Below are 12,009 nucleotides of genomic sequence, written 5' to 3' on the forward strand. Positions count from 1 at the left end.
GAACAAAATTATAAGTTTTTATAAGGAATATTTTTATTGAGAAATTCTTTTGCAGCATTACCACTCAAACATGATAACGATGCTCCAGAATCCAATAAACCAAACAAAGACATACCAAATACATTAATTCGAACATAAGGTCTTATATCACTATCTGACTTTCCAATGGATTCAATACTATTCTTAATTTTATTTCTAGACTGTTTCAAATGATTTTAATAGTTTCTAATTCTTATGGAATTTCTTCTTCTCCGTTTATTAAAAGAGTTAAAATTGGCACTATTTGAAAAAGATTCGCAGAAAATTCTATCTCTCGCTATATTATGTAATCATACGCGTTCGTGATATGGTTTAAGAGGATATAATTTTGGTTTATACTCATTTTCATTCTGGCATCTAACACATTGAGGCCTATAAACTCCTATATCTCTACAACCATAACAAATTATTGAGCGTTCTTTCATACATCCTACATATCGATGGCCCTCTTGTCTACAATTCCAACAAATCTTCCTTCCCTCCTTATATATCTCGTTCCTTGGCTTCCTCAATTCACAAATGTCATCAACTAATTCCTCCTCACTTAAAGCGTTTATATCAAATTCAATACTATTAATATTCCTCCTAAAATGTTTCAGGTTCTCACCTAACTCTAAACTTAAGGCTTCTCTTCTTAATACCAACCGACGTAAGAAGAACACATTAATAATTTGTAAATAACACAACTCTTTTAGAAACTGCGGTTTAAGATTTCTTCTTAATATCTCCGCCATATCCTGTTCGCTGAGGGGATACTTTAAACGGTCGCTCAATTGTAGAATTGATGGTAAAAATCATCAAAACTTTCGTTGACACCCTGCTTTCTGTCTCTCATCAACTCAATTATATCCAGATCACTTAAATGATCATTGAATTGTGGTTTCATAGTCCTACATAGATCTTCCCATTCTATGTGATTAACAGATCTACGGTACCTCCAGTACTATTCCTTCACTTTAGAAGTAAACAAAGGATGACTATGTTAGCAAACTAACTGAAATTGATCCGATAGCCTCTTCACCACCTCCTGAAGCTTAGTAATTTCAGCCTGAAAACTGTTTTCAATATCTGACCTAATCCTATCTTCTAAAACTCCTGACTCCAAATTATTATTCACATTAACTCTCATATTTCAAATTCCTTGACTCATAGAAGTATACCTACTATTCTTATTAACTTGTCTATTTCCCTTTTTACGTCCTGACAGTATCCTTTCACCTTGATTCTGTTTCCATAAATGATGCATTTGCATAGGGATTTGGGTGGAAATATTCCAACAAAATATTCCTAGTCACAGTATTACGGCATCGAGGACAATTGGGTTATGTTTCTATATACTGAGAAATGCATCTTGTAGAGACTAAAATAATTGTGTGATCATAATTTACATGGTAAATTGAACAAATATTAATCTCATTCTCCTGAGTATCAGGAAGATTTTCTGTACTATGAAGCATTGCCATATTTTGACTGAACTGTTTGTTAAGTTAAATAAACTCAGAAAAGTTCTACGCGAAATTTTAAATTATATAAAATTCAAAATATAAAAATTCTCGAACCCACAAACAATTTTTTTGGGATTATTTAATTATATGTATGTATCTTCATATATTTCTGTAACCAACCCAAATCATAAAATATTAACCACGACTTAAAATATCACTACATTCGCAAAATGAATTCATTCGTAACTTTTATTTCGGATAAGAGTATGTTCTTCATTAACAAATTCGTATAGTCCAAAAATAAATTACGAAATTATTCCCAAATTCGAAAGACTATAACTAAATTAATTGAAACGGTACGAAATTTAAATGGAAACATAAAATTATATACAATCCCGGCAACATATAAATAGTTATTTAAACATATTTAATAAGAATTCTAGAAAATTGCAACGCAAAAACATGTAAAAAAATGACTTGTGGAACAGATACGGTATTCTTTTACCGAGGTGTTAAATTAATTGAAACGGTACTTAATTTAAATGGAAACATAAAATTATATACAATCCCTGCAACATATAAATAGTTATTTAAACATATTTAATAAGAATTCTAGAAAATTTCAACGCAAAAACATGTAAAAAAATGACTTGTGGAACAGATACGGTATTCTTTTACCGAGGTGTTAAATCACATTAATTACAAGAATCAATTGATAGTAAATAAATTTCATCCATATCTGCCCCACGTGGGCGCCACTTTGTAATGGTCGACTTAGTTTGACTACTGCTTGTCGTTTCGGTTACCAGTGAACATTGTGTTTAGCACGTGCTTGCAATATGTCTAGCTCGCCGGGTTGGGTGGTGGTCTTAATATGTCACTGCCGAATCACATTACCAAAGAAATCACGTGCTTAGAAGTACATAATAACCTGAATTTAACTCAAATAAACTATTGATATAACAAACGGAAAGGTGGATGTGAAATTTTAAGTCGTGTTTGTGGGAACTGATGTTATTATTCCCCTGCCCTACCTTGTTACCGTAACGTTCCTCATAAATGGTTTCCGGTAACCCAAAAAAAAAATTTGAAATGGTTTGGTTACATTAGGAATAGCAGATTAGTTTATTAAGGAATTCATTTTCCCAATAATTATTTCATAAAAACAAAAAATTTTAAGTTATTATTCATTATAGTTATGTTATTATGTATAAATAAATAAGTAATTAATCGGATACAGAAATAGTTAGAATTAACCACAACAACTCAAACTTACTATTTTTCTCCGTGTACAACTGAATCAGGCCTGGTTCTCTGCTTCCGAAGAGTAATCTCTTAAAACTACTTTACAAAATTATTTCAATAATTAACCAAAAAAAAATTACAAAAGAAAAGATTTTAAAGTTAATTTGCAAAATATAATATAAATCCGATGAAAATGTTAAAGCAGATTAACAAAAACAACAAAACAACGTAACAATTAATAGCAAAAATCAATCAAATAAAAGAGTAACAAATTAAATGACTTTAAATAATTAAACCGTTTAAGAAAAGGAATTAAGAATTACGTTTTTCTTTGTGGTATAGACATAAGTACATTAGGGTAATGACTTTTTTTGGGCGGCAAAATACCATAGCACTGTCTTATAGCTAATACTGTCCTGATAATATAAGGCTATTTTTAAGTCAATTTGGTCAAAAAACTTGCCGCACCGAAAGTAATTTCTAAAATGCTTTCGTTCGTTATTTTTAAAAAATTATTTTAATAGTATTTATATAAAATTATACTATTTTCTATAACATGCAATATTATCGCAATTTGTTAAAATTTTCATAACAAGGATTTAAAGAACAATGTTCTCTTTAAGGTAATGTAATACAAAGGCAAAAATGTTGGCAAAAATATTTATTTTTCTCATATAGAAAAAGTAAAATTTTTACAAAACTTCATTGCGCGGGAACTTTTTTCACAATCGCGAAAAAATAATATCATATTCCTTAATATATTTTCACGCCCTACAAACTCTTGCTATAGTATTTTTGATATTTGCAAAAATGTACATATGTAAGCACGATATACTCAAATTTACACTTAAAAATATTAATGAGCTGAATTTTACAAAATTAATATATATTTTTAGGTTATGTCTAACAAACATTTTTTTTGGTTTCCAATATATTTTTCTTGAAGTTAATATTAAATTAAAAATTACACAGTGAGACTATTTTTCTGAAAGGTGAATCCGAGTAGAATAAGAGTATGTTTTTGAAATTTGCCAAACACCTCCAAAATCTTGAGTTATGGGTAAAAAAAACGGGTTTTCGTACCTTTAGGCACTTATAGTCAGTAACATAGAAATCTGAAAATCTGAATTTTAAGTTTCTCCACGGATTTAGAAAGCAGAAACTGAGGCCTTTATAATGACAAATAAACATAATCTTATGTTAATCCCCTTTGATGTTTTTGAGTACAAGATTAAACTTCGCAGTGTTGCCATACAAAACAACAGAAAACGTCACTGTTTGTTATCAAAACAATGCATATTTTATAAAAAAGAAGAAGATAATTGTAATTTTAATTTGAAAATTACTGAAAACTTAAATTAAAAACAAAAAAATTTATTTTGAAGTGTCCATAATTTATACTAATCAATAAATAGATCATTTTAATGTTTATATTTATAAAAATTGTATTAATTTTTTTGCATCAGTTGTTTACACTTTTGCATTTCGTGCTTAAGTTTAAACCACCTCCATTGGGCGCTTAAACTTGCAAACAAAATTAACTAATTGAGTACTCAAAAACATCTTTCGACGATTAATTTTAATTTAATCGCTAATCTTTCACCTAAAGATTGGCCCTTAACGTTTAAGTAACCTGGAGAGATATGTGTGAATTTCATCAGCAAACATATTTTTTATTTTAGTTTTGCACCGTTGTCCAAGTTTGGAGATGTTTTTTTAAAATAACTCTTTCATACACCATTTACATTTCGATATGTTTAAAGTAATCCCAGATTTACGAAGATAGACGAAGACTCTATTTCTTAAGTGGGAGGGAATTATAATATCCATAAGACGACAAAGAGTCTGTGGAGCGTTCGTTAAACCAAACGGCATAACCTTAATCTGTACAAAGGTCTATTGGGTACAGTAAAAGCTGGCATATCTCTAGATTTTTCATCCAAACCTACTTGCCAAAAGGCATGTTTCAAATCTGGAGAGGAAATAAATTCAGCTTTGGGGAGTCTGGACAAAATCCCATTAATTTTCGGTTGAGGATATGCGTCACGAATTGTAACGCTGTTAAGTTTGCGTTAATCTAGACACAACCTAAATTTTCCTGACCCATTAACGCATGCTACGGGGCTACTCCAAGAACAAGTAGGCGGAGCGGGTTCTATAACCCCAAACTGCAACATAACGTCAATTTCATCATGAATTTTACTTTGAATTGCCGGCGACACTGAAAAATACCTTTGTTTTATCGGTTTAGTACCAGGCTGAATCTCAATACTCTAATACAGACGTTTTTCCCAGACCATTCTTCTCAAAATTTGGAAAAAGTTGAATTACCTGGTTTAAAATATCTTTTTGTCTGTCCGTCAAACATTTTCCTCACAAATTTGCTTAACTTCCTCAATTTCAGACATTTCCAAGAATCCTATCCGTAAGCCCAAAAGAATGCCAAAAGTCGATGCCTAAATACAAATCCTGTTTCAAATCTGGAATAATATATAATATAATGTTCTTCTCCAAATTTCCGTATTTTATATTAGTATCCTTATAACCCAAAATCCTATACTGCTGACCTCCGGCCGCTTGAACAAAATTATAAGTTTTTATAAGGAATATTTTTATTGAGAAATTCTTTTGCAGCATTACCACTCAAACATGATAACGATGCTCCAGAATCCAATAAACCAAACAAAGACATACCAAATACATTAATTCGAACATAAGGTCTTATATCACTATCTGACTTTCCAATGGATTCAATACTATTCTTAATTTTATTTCTAGACTGTTTCAAATGATTTTAATAGTTTCTAATTCTTATGGAATTTCTTCTTCTCCGTTTATTAAAAGAGTTAAAATTGGCACTATTTGAAAAAGATTCGCAGAAAATTCTATCTCTCGCTATATTATGTAATCATACGCGTTCGTGATATGGTTTAAGAGGATATAATTTTGGTTTATACTCATTTTCATTCTCAAATTCAAATGTTTGCGTGCTGCTATCGGTCCTGTACAGTTTTCTATCATAATTCTCCAATTTTTTAATTATTGGTTCGCTCTCGAGCGCAGACTGGTGTACTCGCTGACGCTCGGTTTTATGTCTCCCTGGCATCTAACACATTGAGGCCTATAAACTCCTATATCTCTACATCCATAACAAATTATTGAGCGTTCTTTCATACATCCTACATATCGATGGCCCTCTTGTCTACAATTCCAACAAATCTTCCTTCCCTCCTTATATATCTCGTTCCTTGGCTTCCTCAATTCACAAATGTCATCAACTAATTCCTCCTCACTTAAAGCGTTTATATCAAATTCAATACTATTAATATTCCTCCTAAAATGTTTCAGGTTCTCACCTAACTCTAAACTTAAGGCTTTTGACTGAACTGTTTGTTAAGTTAAATAAACTCAGAAAAGTTCTACGCGAAATTTTAAATTATATAAAATTCAAAATATAAAAATTCTCGAACCCACAAAAAATTTTTTTGGGATTATTTAATTATATGTATGTATCTTCATATATTTCTGTAACCAAACCAAATCATAAAATATTAACCACGACTTAAATATCACTACATTCGCAAAAAGAATTCATTCGTAACTTTTATTTCGGATAAGAGTAGGTATGTTCTTCATTAACAAATTCGTATAGTCCAAAAATAAATTACTTAATTATTCCCAAATTCGAAAGACTATAACTAAATTAATTGAAACGGTACGAAATTTAAATGGAAACATAAAATTATATACAATCCCGGCAACATATAAATAGTTATTTAAACATATTTAATAAGAATTCTAGAAAATTGCAACGCAAAAACATGTAAAAAAATGACTTGTGGAACAGATACGGTATTCTTTTACCGAGGTGTTAAATCACATTAATTACAAGAATCAATTGATAGTAAATAAATTTCATCCATATCTGCCCCACGTGGGCGCCACTTTGTAATGGTCGACTTAGTTTGACTACTGCTTGTCGTTTCGGTTACCAGTGAACATTGTGTTTAGCACGTGCTTGCAATATGTCTAGCTCGCCGGGTTGGGTGGTGGTCTTAATATGTCACTGCCGAATCACATTATCAAAGAAATCACGTGCTTAGAAGTACATAATAACATGAATTTAACTCAAATAAACTATTGATATAACAAACGGAAAGGTGGATGTGAAATTTTAAGTCGTGTTTGTGGGAACTGATGTTATTATTCCCCTGCCCTACCTTGTTACCGTAACGTTCCTCATACATGGTTTCCGGTAACCCAAAAAAAAAAAATTTGAAATGGTTTGGTTACATTAGGAATAGCAGATTAGTTTATTAAGGAATTCATTTTCCCAATAATTATTTCATAAAAACAAAAAAATTTAAGTTATTATTCATTATAATTATGTTAATATAAATAAATAAGTAATTAATCGGATACAGAAATAGTTAGAATTAACAACTCAAACTTTCTATTTTTCTCCGTGTACAACTGAATCAGGCCTGGTTCTCTGCTTCCGAAGAGTAATCTCTTAAAACTACTTTACAAAATTATTTCAATAATTAACCAAAAAAAATTACAAAAGAAAAGATTTTAAAGTTAATTTGCAAAATATAATATAAATCCGATGAAAATAAATGTTAAAGCAGATTAACAAAAACAACAAAACAACGTAACAATTAATAGCAAAAATCAATCAAATAAAAGAGTAACAAATTAAATGACTTTAAATAATTAAACCGTTTAAGAAAAGGAATTAAGAATTACGTTTTTCTTTGTTGTATAGACATAAGTACATTAGGGTAATGACTTTTTTTGGGCGGCAAAATACCATAGCACTGTCTTATAGCTAATACTGTCCTGATAATATAAGGCTATTTTTTAAGTCAATTTGGTCAAAAAACTTGCCGCACCGAAAGTAATTTCTAAAATGCTTTCGTTCGTTATTATTAAAAAATTATTTTAATAGTATTTATATAAAATTATACTATTTTCTATAACATGCAATATTATCGCAATTTGTTAAAATTTTCATAACAAGGATTTAAAGAACAATGTTCTCTTTAAGGTAATACAATACAAATGCAAAAATGTTGGCAAAAATATTTATTTTTCTCATATAGAAAAAGTAAAATTTTTACAAAACTTCATTGCGCGGGAATTTTTTTCACAATCGCGAAAAAAATAATATCATATTCCTTAATATATTTTCACGCCCTACAAACTCTTGCTATAGTATTTTTGATATTTGCAAAAATGTACATATGTAAGCACGATATACTCAAATTTACACTTAAAAATATTAATGAGCTGAATTTTACAAAATTAATATATATTTTTAGGTTATGTCTAACAAACATTTTTTTTGGTTTCCAATATATTTTTCTTGAAGTTAATATTAAATTAAAAATTACACAGTGAGACTATTTTTCTGAAAGGTGAATCCGAGTAGAATAAGAGTATGTTTTTGAAATTTGCCAAACACCTCCAAAATCTTGAGTTATGGGTAAAAAAACGGGTTTTCGTACCTTTAGGCACTTATAGTCAGTAACATAGAAATATGAAAATCTGAATTTTAAGTTTCTCCACGGATTTAGAAAGCAGAAACTGAGGCCTTTATAATGACAAATAAACATAATCTTATGTTAATCCCCTTTGATGTTTTTGAGTACAAGATTAAACTTCGCAGTGTTGCCATACAAAACAACAGAAAACGTCACTGTTTGTTATCAAAACAATGCATATTTTATAAAAAAGAAGAAGATAATTGTAATTTTAATATGAAAATTACTGAAAACTTAAATTAAAAACAAAAAAATTTATTTTGAAGTGTCCATAATTTATACTAATCAATAAATAGATCATTTTAATGTTTATATTTATAAAAATTGTATTATTTTTTTTGCATCAGTTGTTTACACTTTTGCATTTCGTGCTTAAGTTTAAACCACCTCCATTGGGCGCTTAAACTTGCAAACAAAATTAACTAATTGAGTACTCAAAAACATCTTTCGACGATTAATTTTAATTTAATCGCTAATCTTTCACCTAAAGATTGGCCCTTAACGTTTAAGTAACCTGGAGAGATATGTGTGAATTTCATCAGCAAACATATTTTTTATTTTAGTTTTGCACCGTTGTCCAAGTTTGGAGATGTTTTTTTAAAATAACTCTTTCATACACCATTTACATTTGGATATGTTTAAAGTAATCCCAGATTTACGAAGACTCTATTTCTTAAGTGGGAGGGAATTATAATATCCATAAGACGACAAAGAGTCTGTGGAGCGTTCGTTAAACCAAACGGCATAACCTTAATCTGCACAAAGGTCTATTGGGTACAGTAAAAGCTGGCATATCTCTAGATTTTTCATCCAAACCTACTTGCCAAAAGGCATGTTTCAAATCTGGAGAGGAAATAAATTCAGCTTTGGGGAGTCTGGACAAAATCCCATTAATTTTCGGTTGAGGATATGCGTCACGAATTGTAACACTGTTCCAAGAATCCTATCCGTAAGCCCAAAAGAATGCCAAAAGTCGATGCCTAAATACAAATCCTGTTTCAAATCTGGAATAATATATAATATAATGTTCTTCTCCAAATTTCCGTATTTTCTATTAGTATCCTTATAACCCAAAATCCTATACTGCTGACCTCCGGCCGCTTGAACAAAATTATAAGTTTTTATAAGGAATATTTTTATTGAGAAATTCTTTTGCAGCATTACCACTCAAACATGATAACGATGCTCCAGAATCCAATAAACCAAACAAAGACATACCAAATACATTAATTCGAACATAAGGTCTTATATCACTATCTGACTTTCCAATGGATTCAATACTATTCTTAATTTTATTTCTAGACTGTTTCAAATGATTTTAATAGTTTCTAATTCTTATGGAATTTCTTCTTCTCCGTTTATTAAAAGAGTTAAAATTGGCACTATTTGAAAAAGATTCGCAGAAAATTCTATCTCTCGCTATATTATGTAATCATACGCGTTCGTGATATGGTTTAAGAGGATATAATTTTGGTTTATACTCATTTTCATTCTCAAATTCAAATGTTTGCGTGCTGCTATCGGTCCTGTACAGTTTTCTATCATAATTCTCCAATTTTTTAATTATTGGTTCGCTCTCGAGCGCAGACTGGTGTACTCGCTGACGCTCGGTTTTATGTCTCCCTGGCATCTAACACATTGAGGCCTATAAACTCCTATATCTCTACAACCATAACAAATTATTGAGCGTTCTTTCATACATCCTACATATCGATGGCCCTCTTGTCTACAATTCCAACAAATCTTCCTTCCCTCCTTATATATCTCGTTCCTTGGCTTCCTCAATTCACAAATGTCATCAACTAATTCCTCCTCACTTAAAGCGTTTATATCAAATTCAATACTATTAATATTCCTCCTAAAATGTTTCAGGTTCTCACCTAACTCTAAACATAAGGCTTCTCTTCTTAATACCAACCGACGTAAGAAGAACACATTATTAATTTGTAAATAACACAACTCTTTTAGAAACTGCGGTTTAAGATTTCTTCTTAATATCTCCGCTATATCCTGTTCGCTGAGGGGATACTTTAAACGGTCGCTCAATTGCAGAATTGATGGTAAAAATCATCAAAACTTTCGTTGACACCCTGCTTTCTGTCTCTCATCAACTCAATTATATCCAGATCACTTAAATGATCATTGAATTGTGTTTTTATAGCCCTACATAGATCTTCCCATTCTATGTGATTTACAGATCTACGGTACCTCCAGTACTATTCCTTCACTTTAGAAGTAAACAAAGGATGACTATGTTAGCAAACTAACTGAAATTGATCCGATAGCCTCTTCACCACCTCCTGAAGCTTAGTAATTTCAGCCTGAAAACTGTTTTCAATATCTGACCTAATCCTATCTTCTAAAACTCCTGACTCCAAATTATTATTCACATTAACTCTCATATTTCAAATTCCTTGACTCATAGAAGTATACCTACTATTCTTATTAACTTGTCTATTTCCCTTTTTACGTCCTGACAGTATCCTTTCACCTTGATTCTGTTTCCATAAATGATGCATTTGCATAAGGATTTGGGTGGAAATATTCCAACAAACTATTCCTAGTCACAGTATTACGGCATCGAGGACAACTGGGTTATGTTTCTATATACTGAGAAATGCATCTTGTAGAGACTAAAATAATTGTGTGATCATAATTTACATGGCAAATTGAACAAATATTAATCTCATTCTCCTGAGTATCAGGAAGATTTTCTGTACTATGACGCATTGCCATATTTTGACTGAACTCAGAAAAGTTCTACGCGAAAGTTCTACGCGAAATTTTAAATTATATAAAATTCAAAATATAAAAATTCTCGAACCCACAAAAAATTTTTTTGGGATTATTTAATTATATGTATGTATCTTCATATATTTCTGTAACCAAACCAAATCATAAAATATTAACCACGACTTAAATATCACTACATTCGCAAAAAGAATTCATTCGTAACTTTTATTTCGGATAAGAGTAGGTATGTTCTTCATTAACAAATTCGTATAGTCCAAAAATAAATTACTTAATTATTCCCAAATTCGAAAGACTATAACTAAATTAATTGAAACGGTACGAAATTTAAATGGAAACATAAAATTATATACAATCCCGGCAACATATAAATAGTTATTTAAACATATTTAATAAGAATTCTAGAAATTTTCAACGCAAAAACATGTAAAAAAATGACTTGTGGAACAGATACGGTATTCTTTTACCGAGGTGTTAAATCACATTAATTACAAGAATCAATTGATAGTAAATAAATTTCATTCATCGACTTAGTTTGACTACTGCTTGTCGTTTCGGTTACCAGTGAACATTGTGTTTAGCACGTGCTTGCAATATGTCTAGCTCGCCGGGTTGGGTGGTGGTCTTAATATGTCACTGCCGAATCACATTACCAAAGAAATCACGTGCTTAGAAGTACATAATAACATGAATTTAACTCAAATAAACTATTGATATAACAAACGGAAAGGTGGATGTGAAATTTTAAGTCGTGTTTGTGGGAACTGATGTTATTATTCCCCTGCCCTACCTTGTTACCGTAACGTTCCTCATACATGGTTTCCGGTAACCCAAAAAAAAAATTTGAAATGGTTTGGTTACATTAGGAATAGCAGATTAGTTTATTAAGGAATTCATTTTCCCAATAATTATTTCATAAAAACAAAAAATTTTAAGTTATTATTCATTATAATTATGTTATTATAAATAAATAAGTAATTAAT

The sequence above is a fragment of the Lucilia sericata genome, unplaced genomic scaffold (genome assembly GCF_015586225.1).
Source record: "Lucilia sericata isolate MDLA Ls3-8-SP2 unplaced genomic scaffold, ASM1558622v1 Contig000099F_arrow, whole genome shotgun sequence".
Classification (NCBI taxonomy): Eukaryota; Metazoa; Arthropoda; class Insecta; order Diptera; family Calliphoridae; genus Lucilia; species Lucilia sericata.